Source organism: Gossypium hirsutum, chromosome A10, assembly GCF_007990345.1.
Source record: "Gossypium hirsutum isolate 1008001.06 chromosome A10, Gossypium_hirsutum_v2.1, whole genome shotgun sequence".
NCBI classification, from domain to species: domain Eukaryota; kingdom Viridiplantae; phylum Streptophyta; class Magnoliopsida; order Malvales; family Malvaceae; genus Gossypium; species Gossypium hirsutum.
Window position 1 is genome coordinate 83,743,170 of NC_053433.1, and position 27,256 is coordinate 83,770,425.

Genomic DNA, 27,256 nt, shown 5'->3' on the forward strand with positions numbered 1-27,256 from the left:
TTAAAGTTTCACTTTGGAAAAAGATACTCAGATTTGGCCGTAAGGGCAAACTGAGTCCGAGGTTCATAGGGCCATATGAAATATCCGAACGAGTTGGCCCAGTGGCATATAGATTGATTTTACCCCCTGACCTCGAGAAGATTCACAACGTTTTTCATGTCTCAATGCTTCGACGTTACAGATCTGATCCTTCGCACATAATAAATCCCTCCGAGGTTGAAATTCAAGCCGATATGAGTTATGAAGAAGAACCGATTCGCATCCTAGCTCGTGAAGTGAAAGAGTTGCGAAACAAGAGGGTTCCGTTAGTAAAGGTGTTATGGCTCAAACACGGGATCGAAGAAGCTACTTGGGAAACCGAGAACTCTATGAAAGAACGATACCCAAACCTATTTACCGGTAAGATTTTCGGGGACAAAAATTTCTTAAGTGGGGGAGAGTTGTGACAACCCTAAATTGACCTTAGTCAGAAAGTGGTTTCGGGACTGCTAAACCGAGTCACCGAAGTATTTGAGTATAATATTTATTTTCTAAAATATGTGAATATGAGTGTGTGAAAGTTTTAAGCTTCGATTTAGTCAATTGCATGTGAATTTAGTTAATAGGACTTATGTGTGACACTTTTGAAATGTGATAGGTTAATCTATAAGGATCTATTAGTGCATGTTATGAAAATAATGGGTTTGCATGTCAAATTTCCACCTATGACAAGTAGTGGCCGGCCATGATGGGTTATATACATGCAATATGTATTAATTATTAGTTAGTAGCTTTATATTTTATAACATAAATAAATAAAAAAGGAAAAAGTAATTGAAATAAGGAAATGAAGGGTGATGAAAACAAAGCTTGAGTTTCTTTCTTCTTGGCCGAATGTAAAGAGGAAGATGGGAGAAAGGCATTCGGTCATCTTAAGTTAGCATTAAGGTAAGAAGTTATGTTAATTCTTGAAATTTTGGTTAATCTTGAATGAGGTATCAAGTTATTTTAGTAACCCATGTTGAATTTTTGATTGTGGGAATGAGTAGGGCTTTTGGCTATGGTAATTAATAAGGGTGATGGTTGTTGTTTCATGATAAATTTAGATGAACAATGGTAGATGAGTGTTTGAACTATACAAATGAGCATATGTGAGCATTGGGTGCTAAGGGAAAAGAATCGGCTACCTTATTATGTACCAAGACCGAATGTGAATTTGATTATGTTTGAGTAATTTATGTACTTAAAATTGATGTAGTATAAGTTACCATGTTCTTGCCGAAAATGTAATTGATAAAGGAGGAGTTTGTTATTGAACGTTAGGCTAAGTCCCTAGTGGATGGATGAATTGATAATAATTGTGTATAAAGATTTGCTTTACTATGTCTTTGTTAACAAGATGAGAAACGAGTTAAGATGGTCTTAGTGTACCGATTAGGACCTAAGGAGTTGAGCTTATTGATAGTATAGATTTCTAATGCACCTATGGTAATGGCCGAACATGTAGTTGTTTAATGTTTGAACAAGTGTCGTTTAGGTGTTCTAAATTGTCTAAATTAGATGTTAATCATCTAAGGGTTCGGCATTGTGCATTCTTGTTAAGAGTTTGATTTGAAATCATGAGGTTTTGTTGACTTGTGTTTAAATGGCATTCGGACATGGTCTATGAGTGTTTGCAAATCCGGTTTAAGTGCATAGGTGCTAAATACTTTGTATTGGAAATTTTGATGTATAAGTAGTAAATTGATTCAAATGAATTGGTTCTAAAATGTATATGAATGTCGTATGATTGTGTTTGATTGGGGAGTAAATTGTTTGATTTAGCTCAAGAGCTTAGAGGATCAAAGTTGGATAAGGGAAAGGAAAAAGTGATCGAATAGCCGTTGAAATCATTTGACAACATCCGAGGTAAGTTTTCGAGTAATGAAACTTAGTTTATGATTTGATTAAGTCATGACATATAAGCATAACAAATAAGCAGTGATATAATGATTCTACTTGAATTGTATATTGAGGTGATTAGTTTATACCTATGACGGGTAGCCGAATGTGTATAGAGATCATGTTATAAAGCAAATCAAAATCATGCTCTTTGTATGTGGCTATTGAGCCGAAAATGGTAATGGTTGATAAGCGTCTTGTGTTTGAATTCTAGTTATGATAATGAAATATGGATGTGTCATGATTTATTGGTATATGTGCTTGATTATTCGGATGATATCTGGGCTAAGTCCCGAAGGCATTTGTGCAAGTTACTATATCCGGGCTAAGTCCTGAAGGCATTTGTGCGAGTAGTTGCTATACCCGGGCTAAGTCCCGAAGGCATTTGTGCTAGTGACTATATCCGGGCTAAGTCCCGAAGGCATTCATGCTAGTGACTATATCCGGGCTAAGACCCGAAGGCATTTGTGCGAGTTGCTATATCTGGCTAAATCCCGAAGATACTTGGGTTTGGAAGCGAGCAATCTTGCTGTAATAATTTCAATTAATACGCTCGTAAAATCCAAACGATAAGATATGTTTCGTATATGCATCGGAAAGGTTGATTCCTTTCAAATAGTACTCGCTCAATTGATTAATGAGCTTCCTGCCTCTAGTTAGGTTTGATACCCTGTGTATGAATATATTGATTGAAGCGTGAAGAAATTATGATTTTGAGAATGTACATATATGAAATTATTCATTTAGTCATATGAACGCTATACTTTAGTTGTAAATAATTTCGTTACTCAAAACTTACTAAGCATTAAATGCTTATTCCGTTTCTTTAATTCTCTGTTTTATAGATTTTTGTTCGTCAGCTATCGGACTCGGGATTGTCGAAGTCGAAGTCGTCCACACTATCTAAGCCCTTTTGGTACTCTTTTAGTTAAATGTTGATAATGGCATGTATAGGACTAACCTTTGTTGTTAATCAAGTACCTTTGGTAATGTGTATATATTCGGATAGCCATGCGAAAATGGCTTAAATATTTTGAGCATAGTATTAAAATCATTTTGTATATATATGGTTATTGAGAGGTGTGGAAATGCTTGGCAATGATTAGCCATTGGAATGGTTAATCACGATCATATTTGGTGCTATGTATGTCAAATGGCTAGTTGAATCATGGAAACTATGAAATAGGTGAAATTTACCTTAAAATAGATGGAATGTCTAATGTTTTTTTACCCGGGGAACTGAAGGGAGAAAGAAAGAAACAGAGAGCAAAACGAAATAGAGAAGGAAGGAAGGAAATAAAGAAAGAAAAGAAAAGAAAAAGGGAAATTTGGGGTTTTAAGGTTCAAAGTAATTTGGTAAGTCAATTTAATCCCCTTTTCTCTTAATTTTGATATTTTTTTTGAAAACCTAGAACAAAATACTACTTGATTTAAGTTGAAATTTTGGAAGTTAGTAGATTATTAAGCATGGTTCATGTTGAATAAATTGTTAAATTAGGGATGTATTTGATAGAAATTTTGATTGGAATTGAATAAAGGATTGAATTGTAAACTAAACTATAAGTTTTGAATTTTAGGGATTAATTTGAAATAAATTCGGAATTATGAAAACATGATAAAAATTAAATAGTTAAATATGAGTTTAGCAAGAAATTGAATAGAATAAGGGTATGAATTGAGAAAGAAAAATATATAGGTTTAGTTAGGGGTTAAATTGATTTAATTTCAAGTTAGAATTTAGTAAAGAATGTAATTGTAAAATAAAGAAACAGTTTGAGAAGGTTCAAGTGTCCGAAATGAATTTCTAAATCTGTGGATTTATCAACATCAAATTTGTAAAAAAGAACGATGATTTGTGAATCATCTTATTACTGATTATCGAATCCTTTTTAGTTTCAAAAAAAGAAAGAATATCGCTTTGATTTCGCGCAAAAGGGACTTTTAAATTTCCAATTTCCACAGACCGGCCTGGGCAGTACCCGGCCGGGCTCATTTTTTTATTTTCAACTCAAATAACTCATAATAACTAAATAGAAATAAAAATATATAATATATATAAAAATATATATAATAATAATATATAAATATAAAAATAATATATAAATTATAAATATATAAATTATAAATAGATAATATAATAATAGATAATATAATAATAGATAGAATAATAAAATAAATAATATAGAAATATAGATTTATAAATCGAAATATATTAATATAATAATATAAATTAATTACTTAATATTCTTAATATTAATAACAAATAATATAAATTAATATTAAATCTTAAATTTTATTTTCATCTAAGTACTTACCATTTCAATGCTTCTTATAATTAAACATGTTACCATTCAATCAATAGCTTGACCTTTGTCTAAGCGTCAAGCCACATCATTGTTAGTATACTTGCACATATTTCATATAAATTCAACATTGATATACTTATTTTCTCGACATGTCACACTTAAGTTTAATAATTGTCTTTACTTACATAATTTCCTTGTATCAACATATCAAAGATAATCATATATGTACATGTCATGAAAAATATCATTCTCTTATCGTTTCTTCATAAGCATATATCATTCATTTCATTATATCAATATTTTATGCTCCATCATTTCCATATATTTTATGTATATTTATTCCGGTAATAGCTTATATCAAACTTAACATAAATTATATTCCATGTACTTATACTTATTTCGTTTATCTATCTTAATAATTATTTCATATAACCATTCGTCATCTAATACATATTACCTGAATATCAATTGTTTAACAGATGTCATAGCGTCTCCCATCCACGGTCTTATTTATCTTTGACTTGATGCCATAGTGTCTTTCAACTATGGTCTTACTCATTTTCTGTCATGTTGCCATAGTATCTTTCAACCATGGTCTTACACATTTCATATCAGATTGCCATGGTATCTTTCAACCATGGTCTTACACATTTCTAGTGAAACAGGGCCAGAACGGTTACTGGATCCCCTGTTCTGACTTTGGAAATTTACCTTAAATTAACCAAAAATAATTAGACGTCATTCTTTATATGTAAAGATTTCTTTTTGAGTATAGTTTCATTAGAAACAAACGGCATATGTATTGAAGCCCTGTACAGGGAGATATCTAAGTCGTAATGCATGAAGGTCAGAGTAGTCGAACCCTGAAACAGGGGAGACTTTAACTAATAAACTGTACTAATTGGCCCGACCAAAAATTCTAGAAAAAAATATGTAGATGGATATATGAGTCTAATTTTAGGGAAAATTTACAGAATCAGTTTTCGAGTTTTGGAACTCGAGATATGATTTTTAAGGTGACAGTGATGCAGTTAGCCAGCTTGTCTGGAAATTTTAAAATGAACTGTGTAAATAAATTAATTAAGTTCGTTAACACCTCGTGTTCGACTCCGGCAACGGTCTCGGGTGCGGGGCGTTACAATACATCATCACCTTCGACACCTTTTGAGTCAAGTGGTAAAAAATTTAATGCCTTTAAGCGAGATTCTAAATTTAAGTTTTTTTAATTAGAAAAAAAAAACAGTACAGAAAGAGCTTGCCCTCCGTCGACTTGATTCTAGATTTAATCAAAACCCAATGTACCAAACGGATGCCAAAGTGTGTCAAACCAAAAAGAACACACCACCTACATTTTTATAGATGCTAAATATTAGTGCTGAGATCTTATGAAGTGATTTCTCTATTATATTAATTCCCTTAGCTTTAATCCATGGTCGTTGCTGCTTTTATGCTACTACCACTAATACTAGTGTATTTGATTATATGTCAAATCAAAATCTCCGGTTTCCTCTTTATTAATCAAGCAGCATCTCTTTAAATATTCAGAACAAATAGAACCACTATATTCAAAATAACATCAGCAACCATGAGATAAACCTAAAAGAGAAGGGGACAAATGGACTAACCAATGAACATAATGGCAAACAACGGTTAGCCTATGAGAGCTGAGTTTAGTGCGCTATGAACATCAATCCCAATCTGTGCTTTCTCCAATTCAGTTGTGGCTGAGCTCAGCTTCTGGGTGAAACCTGCAAGCCCTTTCTACACAGGACTAATATTCATGGGAGAACCTACCATGCCCCTCAACCAAACCCACACTGAAAATAAACAAGAAAAACATAAAAAACAAACATGCATTCCTCTCTTTCATTGTTTCATTTATTATCAATCAGAATGGCTTCTAGGGCAGGGACAGTTCAATATTGTAGCTTTACTTCATTATGTTTACCATTGCTCAAACTTAGCAAAAGCGCAAGGGAAAAAAACAATGAACTTAGGTTGAGTCATCCAAGTTGAATGGAAGAGCTATATAAGGTCAGATTTTGTTGAAAATAGAGGAAATTCCCTTAATGGTATTGGTGTTGGAATTTTCTGAGAGAAAATATAGATGGAAATGGAAGAAGAATGTTCAAAATACAGTATCTTTCAATCACAGCAAGGATTACGATTAAAATCTAAACAATTTTAATAATAATACAATTTTAACCTCCTAAATAACGCCGTACGATTCCTCGATGTAATGTTCCGTGACTCCTACATAATCAATTGTTCCATGTTAAGATCAAGAACTAAATATTTAATTTAAAATTAAAGCAAATGAATCGTGCTCCTAAAGTGAAATTAAATGAGAAAATCTAGATCCAGAAGCAAGGCACTCGAATTAATAGATTTAAGCAGTCAAAATTTCCCAGTAAAATATCTACAAAATTAAACAAAAAAGAAACATTTAGGCCAAATTTCTAACTTCTGAATGAAAAAAATGCTCTAATTAAAAGGGGGGAATAAACCTGGTTGGAGGAGGTTGGAGAAAAAGAAACATGTTGGACTTCGGCAGATGAAGACGAAGTGAGAACCACCGTAGACGCAACGAGCACAGTCGCAACAAGAGGTCCAGATCCCTTCATTTTCCCTATTCTTTTCTATATCCGCGATCGAAACTCAGATAAAGAGTTATTTTTTTGAAAGCTCCGATGACGAATGGATGAAATCCGACGAACTTCGCCGGTCCCCGACCTCCTTCTTTCCCTTTTTTTTCTCAGCCGAACAAATACTGTATATGTATTGACTTGGTGTTGCTGAAAATGGGAAATTTGGGGGCAAATTTTGAGAGTTATTTGGGGATTTAAGGCGTGCGATGGAGATGAGAAGAAGAGGGAGTAACGAGCGGGTAACCAAAAAATTTTGGGATTTTGATTTTCTCTTTTTGCGGCGTTTCCATTAAAAACGCCATTATAGATCAATTTTTTGTGGCGTTTTGCTTAAAAATGCCACTATTACTTAATTCTAAATTTTTTTATTTTTAATATATTTTTTTATTTTTTATTTCAAAATTTTTCGGTTGAGATTATCATTTTTTATAATTTTTTTTTAATTTTGAATATTGAACTTTTTAATTGAAATATGAAATAAAATATTAAATATTAAATATTAAATTTTTAAGTTTTTTATTTTTTTATTTTTTTATTTTTTTTAAATTTTTAAATTTTAAATTTTAAAATCTTTTTTGAAGATTTTTATAAATTTTAAATTAACATATAAAATACAAAAGGAAATTTTAAGAGAAATAAAATGGAATCGATGAATTAAAAAAATACAAAATGACACAGCAATACAAGTATTATTCTTTTAAGTATGGTCTGCATTAGTTGTTTAGATTTTTATATAAATGACATTTAATTATATATATACACCTAAATTTTGATAGAGATATATCTTAAAATTATATATGAATTTCGGTTTAATGTGTAATTGTAGACGTGAAATTCTAATTGTGGTTTAAATGTATAGTTGAAACTTTAATTTTGATTTAATCATACACATTTTAAAAAATAAATACATCAATATATTTTTATATTTGATAAATATAAATATTTATGTCTGCAATATATAAATAAAAAATGATGTTATATCAAGTATTAATAATTTACAAGAACGGGATCAAATTAAAGTTCATGTGTACAATTGCACACTAAACCATTGTTAGAAAAAGAAACTTTTACCGGGGATTTTGGATTTTGAATTGGGGAAAAAGAGGTGATTATTTTAAGGATTTGGATTAGGAAAAAGGCGAAAATTACCTCTTACATAATTTAACCTATAATCATAATTTTAATATATTAAAATTAATATTATCTCTTTTACAATTATATAATAAATTATTTAGTATATAAATTACAAAACATTAATTAATCTAAGCCTTAAACCCCTAACCCTTAACCCCTAAACCCTAAATCCTAAACATAATCTCTAAACCCTAAAAACCTAACCCTTAACCCTTAACCCCTAAGCCTTAAATCCCAACCCTTAAACCATAAACCATAATCCCTAAACCTTAAAACAATAACTCATACACTTTAAACCTTAAACCATAAACCCTAAACTATAATGATAATTAATTTAATATTTTAAAATTAATACTATCTCTTTATAATTATATAAGAAAATATTTATCATATAAATTAAAAAACTTTAATTAATCTAAACCCTAAACTCATAATCCTTAAACCATAAACCATAAATCCTAAAACATAAACCCTAAACCCTAAACCACTAACCCTTAACCTTTAACCCCTAAACCTTAAACCCCAACCCTTAAACCACCATTAAACCATAATCCATAAACCCATAATCCATAAACCCATAATTCATAAACCTTAAAATAGTAACTCATAAACATTAAACCCTTAACCATATACCGTAAACCCTAAACTATAATGATAATTAACTCAATATTTTAAAATTAATACTATCTCTTTTACAATTATATAAGAAAATATTTAACATATAATTTAAAAAAAATTAGTCATATACCAAAAATCTTTAAAATTACTTTAAATAATAGTATTTTATTTTTTTTCATTTTTTGTGGCGTTTTTCAAAAAGAGCCGCTAAAGGTGTACCTATAGTGGCGTTTCTTAAAAAAGCGCCACTAAATGAGTACTTATAGCGGTGTTTTTTAAAAAGCGCCGCTAATACTTGATCTTTAGCGGCGTTTTTAAAAGCGCCGCTAAAGCAATTAAAAGCTCAATACAAAAACAACGGAGTTATGCAAAATTCTTTTGCGGCGTTTTTCAAAAAGCGCCGCTAAAGGTGTACATATAGTGGCGTTTTTAAAAAAGCACCGCTAATAGTTGATCTTTAGCAGCATTTTTTGTAAAGAGCCGCTAATACTCGATCTTTAGCGGCGTTTTTTAAAAAGCGCTGCTAATGCTCATTCTTTAGCGGCATTTTTCATTCAAACGCCGCTAAAAATGCCGCTAAAAACCTGTTTTGCTGTAGTGAAAATAAACTTTGCAACCTCTCCTCACTTTTTTTGAGCTAACATCGAAGATAGTACTTCTGGTAAACCATTCAGATCATTAAACCCAATCCGGTTAATCTAATCATTTTGGTATCTCAAATCAATAGTCTTTCAATTACAGTTTACAGTAGCATTGTATAAAGTCAGCCAATCTATACTCAGAATTATATCTAACTCGTCGAATGGTAACAACATCAAATTAGCCGGGAAACCCAAATCTCAAGTCATCAGAGGACAATTCTTACATACCTTGTCAACCAGAACACATTAGCCCAAGGGTTCGACACTCTAATCACAACCCCAGTAGACTCAACAAGCAAAGTCTTACTGAATACAGTGATAATATCTAAGGATGAAGCCTCCTTACGTGCGCATATAGCATAAGCTCCGGTAGGTGCACGAGCTTCAGATCGAGCTGTTGTGTGTTCAGTTCTTTTCTGACTGTTAGTCACATTACCAATATGTCTGGGTGATCTGCCTTGAGCTGACATGTTTCTCGGTCTCACATTTGTATGGTGTTTTGTTCAGTTAGCTCAGGGCATTAATGAATGAGATGATCCATCGATCCACATTTAAAACAGGCCCGATTAAGCAATCTACAACTGCTGGGATGTCGTTTACCACAATGTCCGCACTCAGGTCGATTCGACCGAACATTACCAACACTAGTAATCGAAATGGCTTGTGAACTCACATGTGGTCAACCTTGATCACGTCTAGAAAAACTCACAGTATTCTTTGATTGGCTAAAATCATCCCTACATTTCTTCGATGCTGACTGGAATGTCTTACTCGATGATCCCTTACAGGGATCTCTGGCTTCAAAATCAGTTTTTCTTTTCTGTTCTTTTCATATAGCTTGGGAAGTTAAAGAAGCTTGAGGGGATAGAGCTTGTTGAGCACCCAGATTCGTTCGAAAGGATTCCGTAAACCATTCATTCATTAACTGGAAAAAGGCTTGCTTAGCCTCTCCCTCCATATTACTCAAAACCGGCCTTCAATTAGCCAGCCCTGCCCTCTGAGTAGGAGCGGAAGTTACGGCTCGTTCGGGATCCATTTACTATACAACAACACATTTTCAAATGTCAGAAGTCATCACACTATCAAAATATATAATATGGCATGTATAGCTAGGCTCGCACACGCTGCGTTAGTCCTAGAATCGACTAAACCGTAGCTCTGATACCAATAACATATAACACTTCTAACCCGTATCCGTTGCCAAATTAGGGTTACGAGGTATCACCATTCAAAGCACAAATCCAAACATTCACATGAGTACACTATATAAACTTTTAAGAACAATTATTTAACATCAATATTTGTAGCAATTACTACTAAAACAAATAGAATATACTTTTAACTCATACTTATAAAAATATGCAGACATTCAAACTTTATTACATTTTAATCGAACATAATATTCTATACACAAATGAAATATGTGAAATCTAATACATATTATATGTATATATAGCCACATCACTCACAAGAAGCAAAAATAAAATATAATATCAATGCACCCATACGCAAACTTACACAAGTTTAGTAAATTCATGTAGTCACATACATGGGTATATAGCATTCATTAATATGAACACCTTTATATATGTATAAGGCATATAAAAACTTAGCTAAAATAAATGGACTCAATATTATAAACACATGTCTTAACTTAGTCCATAAATAACACCAATTTTGTATCATGCATATGTCTTTTTTTTACCTAATTTCTTAATTTACCAAAACTCAACAATATTCATCATGAATCATATGACCGAATATATGTATTTAACCTCATCACAAATGATCTGAATTATGGTTACACTCTCAACATAGGCTCATTACAAAACCAACTATTTATATGTAACCTAATTAACATTTATATATGCATAGTGCGCATTTAACCTAAAGCCAAGGCCATACTTAACAATTGAGTATTAAATACATACTAAGCAGTCAACTAGATTATTCATGATTCACATGCATTGTTTATCATTTAACAACCCAACTAGTCAGACTAGAATATAATCACTCACCACTTAAAATATGCCGCATTTCATTTTACCCATCACAACTAATTAACATACCAAATACTTGTTATGCCATTACTTTTTCATACCCGAATTTGGCTACATAGAAATACATACGCATCCAAAACTTCCATCATCAATTACCAATGGACAAGCTCACTAAATATTTTGACAAAGAACTCACTAGGACATAATAAGCAAGTCATTTTCGTAACATTTAATATTTATCACATATTTTATGCATTCATGGCACACAACTTAATAACCAAGATTAATATAGGCCTTACCTAACGTAACTGAATTCTAATATAATAATTTAGCCATTTTCGCATGGCTTAGATTACACATAACCGAAAATCCAACTTTACAAAACACATTCCAGCCTTTACATGCCATAATTCGAGTTCGAATATTTAAGTACCGAAGTTGTAGATAGTGTGATAGACTTTGCTGACGATCCCCGAGCTTGTAACTTGAATCCAAAATCTATAAATAAGATACACATAAAAACACAGAGTAAGCTTTTGAAGCTTAGTAAGTTTTAAGTAATTTAGCTTCCCAATAAAATTATCAACTTATTCAAATCAAACTAAATTATAAAATCATAACCTTTCAGATCCAAATATTTATAATTCATTATAAATATATATTTTCACACTCAAATGTCACACTGGCTGAACATTCATGAAGCCAAATTATCACTATTATCATTTATTTCCCACAACTAATTAATTATTGTAACTTACTTCACATATACAAAAGCATATAAACTCATGTGTAGTTGCATAGTTTCATAAATATATGCTAATTATGAAGTCGAACACTTACAGTCATGCATGTCTAATTCTAAGTTTCATTTTAATAATAATTACAAGGCCGATTACACTTGAATACTTACATAATTCATCATATTCATATATTAGATATGTAACCGAAATTACCTACTCATATATGCACATGATTAAAGATTATTCATGATAAATAAGCTACTGACTCACAAAGTCTAGTACACATATCACATTCGCATATATCCTTTATTTGTACCATTTCAAGGTTTGCAAAAATAACAAGGTACTTACTTGATTTACCTCAAATAGGTAATGAGTTAATTCATACCTGGCATATGGCTCATTTTACACATTTTGCCCGATGAACCATTTGGAATTGGATAGGACACTCGGATAATCTCACAAATCGTACAATGCCAACGTCCAAGACATGGTCTTACATGTAGTTACATATCGATGCCACTGTCCCAAACAGGGTCTTACTCATAAACACATATCAGAATCACATATCGATGCCAACATATGAAACGTGGACTTACTCGCACACATATATCAGAATCACATATCGATGCCAATGTATTAAACGTGGACTTACTCGAACACATATATCTGAATCACATATCGATGCCAACGTATTAAACGTGGTCTTACTGGCACACATATATCAAAGTAACATATCGATGCCACATATTCTTCTAGGTATCAACTTTAAAAGTAGGCCAAATTATACATAAGTTCATTAAAAAAATTATCATTCATAATCAAAGTCACATTATCATTAAATATTCGATTATATATATTCATTTAACCATGATTCACATTTTAATATCACATACATATTTCATTTAGCCGAATATAGACTTGTAATTAATATACGATTAATCTACATTTTAACATATATAATTCATATCATCACTTCAAATACTAAATTTATTCATTACTTATCATCAAACATAGATTATTTTCATTTTCAATATTGATTCTTAATTTACTTTTAATCAATATTACTATCTATTAATCACATATATTGAAATTTAACATTTTCTATTTACTTATAAACTTACCTCGAACGATATAAAACAGAACAGGACAGCTAGTCGACGACTTTCATTTTCCCCCGATCCAAATCTAATTTTTTTGGTTCTTGACCTCAATCAAGCTTGTTTATGGCCGAACTAGGTTTTCCTTTCTTTTTTTCTTTCTTATTTTTGGTTTCCATCAAAAGAATAAGATGAGCATGGCTTATTATTATTTTATGATATATATATTATATTATAACATATATTAATTTAATGTTTAATTACTTATATAATATAAAACCATGTAATTTATGTCTTATGCCGTCCCACTAATATATTAATGGGATATTTACAACATAAATGCCCCAACTTAGAAAGCCACTAACAATTTGGCCCTTATGTTTCAAACTATAAAGTTTTTAATTTACGCAATTAAGTCCTTTTATTTAATCGGATACCTAAACGACAAAGTTAAATCACTAAAATTTCACAGATATAAATTCACACAAAATAAACACATAAAATAATTTTTAAATATTTTTTTGACTCAGATTCGTGGTCCCGAAACCACCGTTCCGATTAGGGTCTAAATTGGGCTGTTACACATGCTTTGATAAAATTACCCTTTTTACCCCTAAACTTTCACTCATTCACAAATTAGTCCTTAGGCTCGTATGAAGAAATGCAAGTGATTTTTCAGTTACCCAAGCCTAGTTGAATACCTCTTGTACTTAAATAAGCCCATACTTTCCTTCATTTCACACCTCTCTACCCATTTTTATAACTTTTACAAATAAGTCCTTTTTAGGGTTTCCATGCAAAATCTCTTAACAAAAGTTGTTCTCCATACCTTAAACTATCATATTCTTCCATAATCCACCAAAATACATCTAACTCATGCATGGGTAATTTTCTAAAAATAAACCCTAGCACGAAATATGGGTAGAAATAAAGATAGCAAGTTGCGAGGATGTCAAAAATACAAAGAACATTAAAAACGGGGCTAGGATTGTCTTACTATCTAGCTTGAAAGTTGAAGAAACCCTAGCTATGGTACTTTTGAATTTTCGATAGCAACGTGAGAAAGATGAGTTAATTTTTAGCTCTTTTTCCCTTTTTAATTCATTTAATATCCAAATGATGAAAATGCCCTTACTCACTAAACTTACAAAAATTTCCATAAATGTCCAAAATTGTCCAAAAATTTAGAAATTTGGCAAATTGCTCTTTAGGACCTTCTAGTTCATATTTTAGAACAATTTCCACGAATTACACCTAAAACCCAAGTTTTGCATCTTATTCAATTTAGTCCTTATTTTGTAATTGGACACTTTATTCTTAAAATTTCCTCATGAAACTTTACCACATGCATAATCTTATATTCTAAATCTAATAATGATCAAAATCTAAATATTTTAACGTCAGATTTATGGTCTCAAAACCATTATTCCGACTAGACCATATTTCAGGATGTTACAATTCTCCCCATTAAGGGACTTTCGTCCTCGAAAGTCTTACCTGGAAACAAATTCGGATACTGACTTCTCATAGTCTCCTCGGGTTCCCAAATGGCCTCTTTGACTCCATGTCGATGCCAAAGTACTTTCACAAGAGCCACACTTTTATTCCTCAATTGCTTAACTTCTCTTGCCAAAATCTTACCCGATTATTCACCATTAGTCATATCCGGTTGGATCTCAACCTCAGTTGGAGTAATCACATGCGAGGGGTCTGATTGATATCGACGTAACATGGACACATTGAATACGTCGTGAATTCTTTCCAACTCTGATGGCAAAGCTAAGGGATAGGCAACCGACCCAATTCTCCCGGTGGTCTCGTAAGGTCTGATAAAACAATGGCTTAACTTGCCTTTCTTACCAAATCTTAGAACCTTTTTCCATGGCGGTACTTTCAAAAATACCTTGTCGCCCACTTGATACTTGATCTCTTTCCTTTTTAAATTCGCATACGATTTTTGTCTGTCCAATGCCACTTTTAAACAATATCAAATCACTTTAACCTTATCCTTGGTTTCTTTAATCAAATCAACTTCGTAAATATTGCTTTCCTTGAGCTCTGTCCAATACAAGGGAGTTCGACATCTTCGTCCCTACAAGGCTTTGTAAGGAGCCATCTTCAAACTAGACTGATAGTTGTTGTTGTAAGCGAACTCGGCCAAAGGCAAATAAGCTTCCCAACTACCTCTAAACTCAAGAACACAGCATCGAAGCATATCCTCAAGTGTCTGAATTATTCTCTCGGATTGTCCATCGGTCTGCAGGTGGAAAGTAGTACTAAAATTTAGTTTCGTACCCAAAGGCACTTGCAACTTTTTCCAAAATCAAGATGTAAACCTCGGGTCTCTATCCGAAATAATCGACAAAGGTACACCGTGAAGTCTAACAATCTCTGAGATGTGCTATTGAGTTATGCCATGATTCGTAAGAATGAATTGGGTTACAATTGTGATATGTAATAAGTTTATTTGTATATGGCTTACTAAGATTTTGAAAGCTTGCTTTGTGTGTGTTTTCAACTGTTTTACAGATACCGGAGCTATCGGGAGCTCGGGGATAATCAAGGATCATCACCAGACTCTCGAACTCTATTTTGATACCTTTTGAAAATGTAAAGTTGAAGTATGGCATGTATAGGCTAGAAGTATTTGAGATATGTTTTATGTTGTGAAGGGTAAATTTAGCCATGTGATATGGCTTGGTTTGGTTGTGTTTATATATGACTTTTGAGTATAAACTATGTGATGAAATATTGCTAATATGATGTGTCCATAGATGGCAAAGAGAATTGGTCAAGTTGGTAAGTTTTTAGTTTGTGCCTATCTTGGTATGTTTTGGTATAGATTAATAGCATAAAATTGGTTGATTATAATATGGAATGATTGGTGTATGATTTGGTTGTGAATTGGTTAAAAATTTGGTATAAAATGACTTGGTTTGATGCTTGTAGGGAGGACCCTTAATGGGTGGCATGTTGGCCTTGTAAATGGCCTATTTTTGCTCACACTGGTAGGGACACGGGCATGTGTCTCAACCATGTTGCTTGATGTCCATTTTGAAATGAGCCTGGGCAGACCACATGGATGCACACACAAGCATGTGCCAAGCTGTGTGGCCAAGTCAATTTCTAGCACGGGCTAGACACAAGGGCGTGTGACTGTCGTGTGACTCAAGTCAGTAGCCTCCCTAATTTTCACATGGCCTGGCACACAGGGGTGTCTTGTGGCCGTGTGGACAAGTTAGTATGTATGCCCTATTTTGCCACGGCCTAGACACACGGGCGTGTCTAATGTCGTGCGAGGCACACGGCCTGTTCACACCGGCATGTGAGCTTTGTAATTTAGAAAAATGTTTAAGTTTGAAAAATTGTGTATCTGCTCGGTTTAGTCCCAACCTCTTCGTAAAGCATATTTAAGGTCTCGTTGACCTAAGAAAGGGACTTTATATTGATATTTGACTATGATTCTATGATGTTTTTGAAATGAATGTAAAATGTTTCGATATGTCTGGTAATGCATTTTAACCCTAGTCTGGCAACGGATACGGGTTAGGGGTGTTACAGAGATGGCTCGAGTTATTAAAGGATTACGAGCTAGTAATTGATTACCACCCGGGTAAGGAAAATGTGGTCAACGATGCGTTGAGTAGAAAGTCTTTGTTTTCTTTGAGTGCAACATGGTTGACTTTGTCTGATAATGGTTCGATTCTAGCCAAGTTGAGAGCTAGACCGTTATTTCTTCAACAAATTTGTGAAGCTCAAAAATGTGATAGTGAATTGCAAGCCAAAAGAGTTCATTGTGAATCGGGTAGTGATTCAGATTTTCATATCGGATCCAATGATTGTTTGATGTTTCAAGATAGAATTTGTGTATCGAAAAATGGTGATATTATTCTGAAAATTCTCCATGAAGCTCATAGTGGTTGTATGTTTGTTTATCCGGGCAGCACAAAAATGTATAATGATTTAAAGTAAATGTATTGGTGGTCAGGCATGAAAAGAGATATCTCTGAGTTTGTTTCGAGATGTTTAATTTGTCAACAAGTGAAATGTAACAGCCCAGTTTAGACCCTAGTCAAAATAGTGGTTTCGGGACCACAATTCCGAGTCAAAAAATATTTTAATATTATTTTTTGTGTTTATAATATGTGAAAGTTTCGTGTGAAAATTTTATCGTTTGTGTGTCAATTTGATAAAAAGGACTTAATCACATAAAATGTAAAAGTGGCCTTCTATTTAATTAAGTGATGAATTGATGTGTCTCTTTAAATGTGAGGTCCTTATGCTTTAAATGGACCATTGAATTCACGAAATGTCATGGATAGACATTAGTTAGTGCATTGTATATGATATTAATAAGGTTAAAAGGTAATTAGTAAACTAAAGGTTAATTAAATAAAACCAAAGTAAAAATTTGTTCATTATTTCTTCATCTTTGCCGAAATAAAGAAGAAAGAAAAGGGTTCATGGCCATTTAGTGTTTCGGCACTATGGAAGCTTAATTCATGTATGTGTTTTGCTTGGTTTTTAATGATTTCTACATTTTTGTGATCGTTGTTGAGTGTTCTAGCTAGCCCATGCTTAAATTCATAAAATTGTTGATAATTTATTCAGATGCCATTGATGAATTCATGAATTTTATGATGTTAAATGGTGAAATATGAAAGCTTAGTGATAGATAAATATGTTTTGTATTGTGATTTTTGATGATTTTGAGTAATTTGGGCTAAATTGTGAAAATGAGAAATTGAGGGACTAAAATGTGAAATAAATGATAAATATGGGCTGATAGGGATCATAGGAAAATACGGCTAAGGCATGGTTTTGATGAATTTTATATATTTGGTGTTTTGTGTAATGAGGACTAAAATGTAAAAATTTGTAATTTTAGGAGATAAAGTGCAAAAATCCCCAAAGACGTGTTTGTGTATTAAATTGAATGTGTTAGTGATTAAATGAGTTAATTTTGAATACATATAGATCAAGAAAGGAGAAATCCAGACCTAGATTGAGGCAAAAACAAAGTACTCGATTGATCAACTAATATCATCGTTTTTACGTCCGAGGTAAGTTCGTGTATAATACATTTTTTTGTATAATGTTTGTATGTGATGAAATAATAGAAATGTGATTGAGAAGTTGGTGTATGTGAAATGTGTATTGAATTTGAGGCACCAAGTGTGCGAGAAATGAAATAGCTATAGCTATTAAAAATGGCACTGACTGTGCGAGAATATAACAGCAATGGATGAATAAATGGCATTATGTGTGCAATAACGATATAAGTTCGGTTTAATGAAATGAAACTAAGTGTGCGATGTTATTATAGCTTCGGCTAATTAATTGGCACTAAGTGTCGAGTTCATTGAATGGTGAAGTATGATCGAATGAAGTAGTGTATCGAGCATCGAAGTGATAAATGTAATAGGTAAGAACGTGATGATACAGGTATGTACAGAACCTATGTGGTTGGTGATATTGAGTATGAAGTAGATGAAAGGTTATGTAAATGAATGATAAGATGAGTTGTATTAAGCGTTAGCTAATTGATAAGATTTTATTTTAATTGATGAGTTAAATGTATTATACCATGAGCTTACTAAGCTTTTAAGCTTACTATGTGAAATGTTCTCTATTTTACAGTGTTATAAAGATAGCTCAGATCTAAGGACCGTCAGCGACATCAATCACACTGTCAGACATCTAATTTGGTACCATTTTGAGAGTTGTATATATGGTATATGACATGTATAGGCTAGTGTCATTTTGGTATGTTTTGTGTTGTGATTAGCCATGAGACTTGGCTTGTAAATATTAGTATGTATGGCCTCTTAAGTTGGCTAAAATGGTGTGTTTGATAGGTAAGTCATATGATGTATATAATGTTCATGTGATGGTTTGATTTTGGAATGTTGAATTGGCAAGTTTTGTGGTATAAAGTATGTGATAAAATGATGAGTTTATGTATTTAAAACTTATGTAAGTTGTGATGACTTTGGTACATTGATTTGGTATGTTTTGGTTGTGAAATTGAGTAGTGATTTGGTTGCCTATGAATATATGCAAATAATGCTTAAATGTTGTGGGTTTTGAGTGCTTGAGATAGGTGGGAAATGTGGCTTAAACCAAGTCTAATTTCACCCCACACGGTTGAGCACACGGGCATGTGTCTCGACCGTGTGTCTGTTGTAATTTAGCTATTCAAGTTAATCTCGAGCATGGCCTAGACACACGGGCGTGTTTGGTGGTCGTGTGAGGCACACAGCCTTGGTACATGGGCGTGTGTGGCCATTTCGAAGGGTACACGGGCTAGACACACGAGCGTGTGGTCGGCCGTGTGACCCAAGTTAGTTTCGACCATGGCCAAGGCACATGGGCATGTCTTGTTGCCAAGTGGTTAAGTCAGTATGTGTGCCCTATGTTGCCATGGTTTAGACACAGGGACGTGTCTAAAGCCATGTGAGACACACTACCTGTTCACACACGTTGAAAATTTTATTAAGTTTCTAAGAAAATTTGTATGTGCTCGGTTTAGTCCTGACCCCTTTCTAAAGCATGTTTAAGGTCTCGTTGACCTATGTAGGGACATTTTAATGTGTGTGACGTTAATGCTATGATGATTGAGAAATGAATGCGAGATGATTAGATTTGTCTGCTAACACCTTGAATCCTAGTCCAGCGATGGATACGGGTTAGGGGTGTTATATGAAAGCTTAACATCAAGTGCCTCCAGGTTTACTTCAGCCAGTGATGGTGCCCGAGTGGAAATAAGATAGAATTACAATGGATTTCGCAACGGGTTTGCCTTTGACTCTGAAAAAGAAAGATGTTGTCTGAGTTATTTTTGATAGGTTGACAAAATCGGCTCATTTTATACCGGTACGTACTGATTATTCACTTGATAAGCTAGATGAGTTGTATATTGCTGAGATTGTGAGATTACATGGGGTGCCTATATCGAGTATTTTGGATAGAGATTCGAGGTTTACTTCACGATTTTGGAAGAGGTTGCAAGAATCTTTGGGTACAAAGCTGAACTTTAGTACCGCTTTGATAAACCGTAATTTATACATATTTTTACCCCTTGCTTAACACATTTTATGGATTATTTTCCTTAGAATTGGTGAATTCGATGCTCCTAATGCCTTAATTTCATGTTTTATACTTAGGTGAGCATAGGAGAGTGAAAGGAGCGAGAAACAGGCCAAAAACGGAGAAAATAGGCCAACGTACGAAATCAACATGGCCTGGACTTCCTCACACGGGCAGACCACATGGCCGTGTCAATTTGGCAGAATCGAAGCACGACTCACACAGGTAGAACACACGCCCGTACCATTCTAACAGGCTCGAGTACGGCCTGAAGTAATCGCACACGGGCGTCTCACATGGGCGTGTCCCTGCTGAGCCCAAGTTGAGTCCAATTCGAAAAATGCTAATTTTGAGGGCTTTTAGGCATTCTAAAGCCTATAAATACACCCTAAAGGAAGAGGAAAAAAAGAGGCACAGGAGGGAGCAAGGGATTGCTCAAGGAAAGCCGATCGATCCATCTCAGAAGCTGGATTCATCATCAAGACTAAAGATCTCCCCTCAATTTCCCTTCAAGAGTTTTGGGTTTTTCTTTATTTTTTTGTATTCATTATTCTTCTAAGATGTTTACCTTTTTGGTTATGAACTAAAACCCCTAAATACCTAAGGGGAATGAAACCTAAGACAGATCATGTTATTATTATTTGAATTGCATGATAAATATTTGACTTGTTCTTAATTATGTGTTCTTAATTCTTGTTTTGATATTTTAGGATATTGATTCAAGTTAAAATCTTATTCAGAGGAGGAATAGACCCTATCTAAGAGAACATTTGTCATAATTAAGCGGAGTTGATTGCGCGCCTAGAGATAAGGTGACAAGATTTTGTCAGATTAGGGTGAAACCTAATAAGGGGATCCATAGATCGAGTTAATGCAACCCTAGGGAGTTAATTAGAAAGAGATTTCAATTATTCAACCTAGGGTTAGACATTGTTTGTAACATCCTGATTTTCGGATTTATTCGCGGTTTTCAATATTTTGTAAAGATTTAAAAAATTTTGTATTTGGATGTGAAATTAATATTTTGAATAGGTAAATGGGCTTATAGAAGGCCCATGTGTTGGCCAAAACCCGGTTGAATTTTTGAATTTTGGACTTAGGAGTTAGGGGTTCTGGCTAGGTGGCCCTTGTATAGAGTTATGGGTAAATTGCATCACAAAAAGAGCCTTAGTAGAGTGGCAAGGGTGACGCCACTAGGATCCTAAAAAGGTGGCGTGTGGAGCATTGGGGAAGGCATGGGATTGATTCCCTGTGTTGACAAATAGATGCATTTATTTTTAAGTACAGGAGGGGTAGTGTTGGAGTCCAGGTGGATTCTGCTAAAGGAGAGTTTGAATCAGTCCAAACGCTTGGATTAAGGAGTGATAAGGGGAGAGATTTAAGGGATTTGGAGAGAGGCTAAGAGTTGGCCGAATTAGGGGAATTAGAAAGGGGATTTCGGTAGAAGGGTATTAGGTTAGTATTTCGGCACTTAGGGTATTGAGTGGTGCCGTTTTCTTCTGCTTAAACACCTTAGGGTTGTTCTTTTCTCTCTTTTTCCTCTCTAGCCAAAACCACCATTCTCTCTATTCTTCTTTCTTCATTTTTTCTTCTTCAAAACCGTTCATCAAACCCGCTGTTCATCAATACTTGTGCCGAAACCACAAAAGCCGAAACCTCGAAAAATACATTAGTTGTGCCAATTTCTTCCAAGCCAAATCCTTCGATATTTTTGTGCCTAATAAACGACAATCATCTTTTCTAAACCCTAGATACCTGTCGGCAATTCTACATCAAGGTTATACCCCACACTGTCATCTCCTTCATCACCCAAAAGCCAAAAAACCATAGATTTGGGGGCTTATAGCCGAAACTTCAAAACTCCGGGAGTCGAGTTTTAGCGTCGTTTGAAAGATAAATCTGCATCAGATTGCGTAGAGATCAAAAAGGAGTAAGGGGTAAGTGTTCATCATCTCAGATCTGGTCCTATTTTACAAAGTTAGGAAAAGCCGAAGTCCCTAAAATCTAGGGAGGCTATCGATTTGGGCATGTGGCTGTAAGGGTTTTTAACTGATGTTTTCTGTCAATGATTAGTGTCTTCTTAAGTGTTGGATTGAAGGCGTGGGTTGTTGGAGCAATTGGATTCGGAGCTAGCTATCGATTTTGGCAAAAAGGTAAGGTTTCAAAGGCTTTTAGGGACATGGTTCGATCATGGATAAGTAGGTTGTGGGTTTAGTGTTATGGTTTGTAAATAAGAACTGTGCTAATCAATTGTATGACATCGGAAGAGATCTCAGTAGCAGTCGTCGCGAAACAGTTGTGTACCGAACACCCTTTCTTAGTTCAATTCGGCAAAAGCCGAAATGCCAAAATTCCGGCATTTCATGGGCTTGTGAGTATGCGAATGCTCTCAAGACATAGAGTAATTGTTAGATTTAGCACCGCAAGGTGGTAAGTAAGTTCGTGTGACGTCTTAACGTACTTCGAAAAAAGGGTCTCGATGGGCCAAAACTGGGCCCAATGGGCTTACGGACCAATATGGGTAAGAGATGGAAAAATTAGCCTGTTAGTTAGATGGTGGAACCAAACTGCATAAAACTGTTGAAAATTACTGAAGTAGCTTGTGTAGTTGCTAAGTTACGAAAATTACCCCTAAAGAGCAAAATTACCGATATACCCCAAGGGTTTAAATTGGCTAAACTGCATGATTGATTAATACTGTATTTTACATGATATGCTTTTATTAATATCTGTTGCATGGGATTGGGGTATTGATGGAGGAAGTATTGAAAGTGGTTCATCCACGTACTGGAGGCTTTGCCTCAACTTACTGATATTTAGCAGCGTTGCTGCAACTGTGGAGTGTAGGGCTGGGTGGGTTGAGATATTTCCCACATGGAGTGTAGGGCTGGTACGGGGGCAGTGTAGCGGTTGGTGGGTTGAGTAGTCTCCCCAGATAGGTTTGCATGCATTACTACTATTGTTACCTATGTTACTGAACTGGGCCTATGGGCCACACTGTTATGTAAAAAGGGGCTAAGGCCTTGCTACTGTATTCTGAAAAGGGCTTCGGTCCACTGTGTACTGTTATCTGAATAGGGCTTAGGCCCAATGGGCTCGAGCTGATTTGGGCTTTGGATGGGTTTCTGTATGCACTGAGTTTCCCAAGCTCACCCCTTCCTCTTCCATCCTTGCAGGTGAGCCCTAGTTGGTGGACTTGGAGCTGGGCGGGATTCAGAGTGGCCATGAAGATTGATTGCCGGATTTAATAAGTTTAACATTTAATTTGGATTATTTTTATTATGCTTAAAGTTGTAATAAGGCCGCTCTTTTTAATTAATTTTATTTTGGGGATTATTAAACTGGTTAGCACTAGGGTTCGTTTTATAAAAACTACTTGTTTTTAAAAGATCACGATGGCGCGCAAAGTTTCCGCAAAGTAAATGTTTTTCCAAGAAAATAAATATTTTAAGCAGACTTAAACTTGTTTTAATGTTCATAGACACGTAACCTGCTTAAAGTGTGGCAATGGATGTGTGCATGTCTATGATTGGATCCGGGAAGACCTTGGTACTTAAGCGGTCCTCTAAGACTCACCTCCTCTTTTCTGGCTTCCTACCTGGTGCACAGCTTCCATTCACTTTAACCTAAAACAAGAACTGATTTTTGCTAAGCTCTAAACAAAGAATTTAGATAAACACATATTTTTTTGAAACATCTCCATGTGACATACTAAATTCGACTGTAACGTCTGGGTCGGGTTTGGAGTGTTACATTTAGTGGTATCAGAGCCAGGTTGCAACAACTCGGCTGTGGATCGGATCCGAAAATCTTTTCAAAAAAAAGTTTTTTCTATAAGTTTTCGAAGATGTTCAAAGTTTTTCTCTTGTTAAACGGGGTTAAATCAATAGTTTTAAAATAAAAGTGTTTCAAATCAAATCTTTTTATTTTCGGTAAACGAAAACATGGGTATGTTAAAAAAAATTTAAATGGACTGATAAGGAAGTGGCACATTGAATCCCCGGCACCAAGTCTGTAAGTGTTCTTTTTCTACTTTAAATATTTATATGGAACTGGACTGGAAATAATACTGTAGATAGTACTGAGCCTTAGAGATAGTGTTGTTGATAATGTAGTATTAGGGCTACAAAACTAGGACCGTAGCTAAATTGTGATTGCGCGAAAATAACTCTGAAACTCTATCTGTTCATAAGACATTCTGTAATAAATAGTGAAACCAGTAAACTAATGTCATAAAATTCGTAATCAGATAAATCGTTATGAGTACAAGGGTTACTCGGGGAAGAGGCAGTGGTCGAGGCCGAGGTAGCACCCAAGCTGGATCTGCGTCATCTGAACCCATACCAGCTGGCGAGGCACGTCCACCACCGGTTAATGAAAATGGGCCGTATTACCGGGCCACAGGGGATGACGCTTTGTCTCAGGCCATGTTGAGGGTTTTTGAAAGGGTGGCCGGAGCTAACATCGGGCCCATGAATAGGGGGTCCATTTCTGAACGACTTTGGGCCAACGGAGCTGAGATTTTTAGGGGCGTATCTAGAGTAGCCCCAAATGTGGCTGAGTACTGGTTGGAAGCCACAGAGCGGATCATGGATGACCTGGACTGCTCAGTAGAACAGAAGTTGAAAGGGGCGGTGTCGTTGCTGCGGGATGAAGTGTATCAGTGGTGGATTACTGTGAGAGAGGGTACCCCAGCTGAGAGGGTAACATGAGAGCTGTTCAGACAGACCTTTAAGGCAAAATATGTTGGAGCTAGCTATGTGGTTGCACGCAGAAAGGAGTTCTTGAATCTGACTCAGGGAAATAAGACCATTGCTGAATATGAGGCAAAGTTTCTACGATTGAGTCGGTATGCTAATGGCATCGTTTCCACCGAATACGAGCGCAGCGTTCATTTTGAGGATGGCCTCAGAGATGAGTTAAGGGTGCTCATAGCTCCGCAGAGAGAGCGAGATTTCACTGCACTGGTAGAGAAGGCTAAGATAGCCGAGGAGGTGAAGCAAACCGAATGGAAAAATCGTGATAAGGATCGAAATCGGTTCAAGAGGGATGCTGGACCAGTGGGTGCTGCAAATCGAAATGTTAAGAAAGCTAGGATGGAGGAACCGGTTCGAGCAGCTCCGGTGAACACAGGTAGACCACAAGCTTGTGGGGATTGCGGTAGAACGCATCAAGGAGAGTGCTGGAAGCGTTCTGGGGCTTGTCTTCGTTGTGGGTCTAAGGAGCATAGGATTAAGGATTGTCCTAGGAGGGCCACTCAGGCTTAGGGGGCCGAACAAGGGGCTGTGTGACCGGCTCAACTTGTGAGGGATGGACCGCCGTTGCCAAAAGGTCGTGGACAAGGTCGCGGTGGTAATGGCCGAGGACGTGGGGCACCCGGCAGAGGTATTGGTAACGCGGATGCTCGTCAGCCAGCTTTGGTGTATGCTGCTCGTCGCCGCAAGGAGGGTGACGCACCTGATGTCATAACTGTACGTTTTTTATATATGGTGTACCTTATACTGCTCTGATTGATGTGGGATCAACCCATTCATATGTGGCATATAACATTTCTGGGGCACTGGGTGTACACTTCGAGGAGACTGTGTGTGGGGTGTCTGTGATAAGTCCTTTAGGTCATTCGGTTAAGGTAGAGAAACTCTTCAAGGAGGTGCCTCCGGAGATTCAAGACGGGGTGTTCTATGGGGATTTGATGGAGTTACCGCTTGAAGAATTCGATTTGATACTAGGGATGGATTGGTTGACCAAGCATAAGGCAACTTTGGATTGTGCAGCTAAGAGGATGGTGTTAAGGACTGTCAATGATGAAGAGGTAATGATTATTGGAGAACGGAGGTATTACTTATCCAATGTAGTATCGGCGTTGAGGGCTGAGAAACTGATGCGCAAGGGGTGCGAGGCATATCTGGCTTTGGTAAGCCAAGCTGAAACTGAGGATCTGACTGTGGAGACCATCAGAACTGTTAGGGAATTCCGGGATGTTTTTCCGGAAGAGCTTCTTAGATTACCTCCGAATCGGGAAGTTGAGTTTGGAATCGATTTGTTGCCTGGAACAGCTCCAGTATCTATTGCACCCTATAGGATGGCACCGAAGGAGTTAGTAGAACTGAAGGCTCAAATTCAAGAGTTGTTAGATAGAGGCTTCATTAGGCCTAGTGTGTCTCCTTGGGGAGCACCGATCCTGTTTGTGAAGAAAAAGGACGGAACGATGCGCATGTGCATTGATTATCGCCAGTTGAACAAACTGACGATTAAGAATAAGTATCCACTACCAAGGATTGACGATCTGTTTGATCAACTGAGGGGAGCTTCGGTATTCTCCAAAATCGATCTTTGTTCTGGATACCATCAGCTAAGGGTAAAAGAAGGGGATATTCATAAGACAGCATTCCGAACTCAATATGGACATTATGAGTTTGTGGTCATGTCGTTTGGGCTGACGAACGCACCTGCAGCTTTTACGGATCTGATGAATCGAGTATTCCAACCTTACTTTGATCGGTTCGTAGTCGTCTTTATCGATGATATACTGGTATACTCTGAAACGGAGGCGAAGCATGATGAGCATCTCCGTATTGTGCTGCAAGTGTTAAGGGAAAAGGAGCTGTATGCGAAATTCAGCAAGTGTGAATTCTGGTTGAGGGAGGTAACCTTCTTAGGGCATGTGGTCTCTGCCGAGGGGATTAAGGTGGATCCTCGTAAAATTGAAGCGATTCTGGAATGGAAGCCACCTAGGTCAGTATCAGAAATTCAGAGTTTCCTCGGGTTGGCAGGGTACTACAGAAGGTTTGTGGAGGGTTTTTCGGTGATGGCGGAACCCTTGACAAAACTCATAAGGAAAGGAGTACCATTTGTTTGGACCGAGAAACAGCAAAAAGCTTTTGATCGGTTGAAAAAGGTATTGACTGAAGCGCCAGTGTTGATTCAACCGGTGTCTAGGAAGGACTTTACGATATACAGCGATGCGTCGCATGTGGGGTTAGGTTGCGTACTGATGCAAGAGGGCAAGGTGGTCGCTTATGCATCGCGATAGCTTAAGGCTCATGAGGTGAATTACCCT

At 35.7% G+C, this 27,256-nt stretch overlaps 1 long non-coding RNA gene across 2 annotated transcripts; it reads right to left on the reverse strand.

Moving 5' to 3' along the window:
- Positions 1–5,151: 5,151 nt before the first annotated feature.
- Positions 5,152–7,189, reverse strand: LOC121208340 (uncharacterized). Of its 2 annotated transcripts, XR_005903317.1 has the most exons (3): positions 6,734–7,146; positions 5,852–6,479; positions 5,152–5,571 (listed from the first exon to the last, which is right to left on the reverse strand). It is a non-coding gene; the product is annotated as an uncharacterized lncRNA (long non-coding RNA). The 2 variants fall into 2 exon arrangements; XR_005903318.1 differs by lacking the exon at positions 5,152–5,571 and having other exon boundaries at positions 5,712–6,479; positions 6,734–7,189.
- Between the last annotated feature and the right edge of the window lie 20,067 nt (positions 7,190–27,256).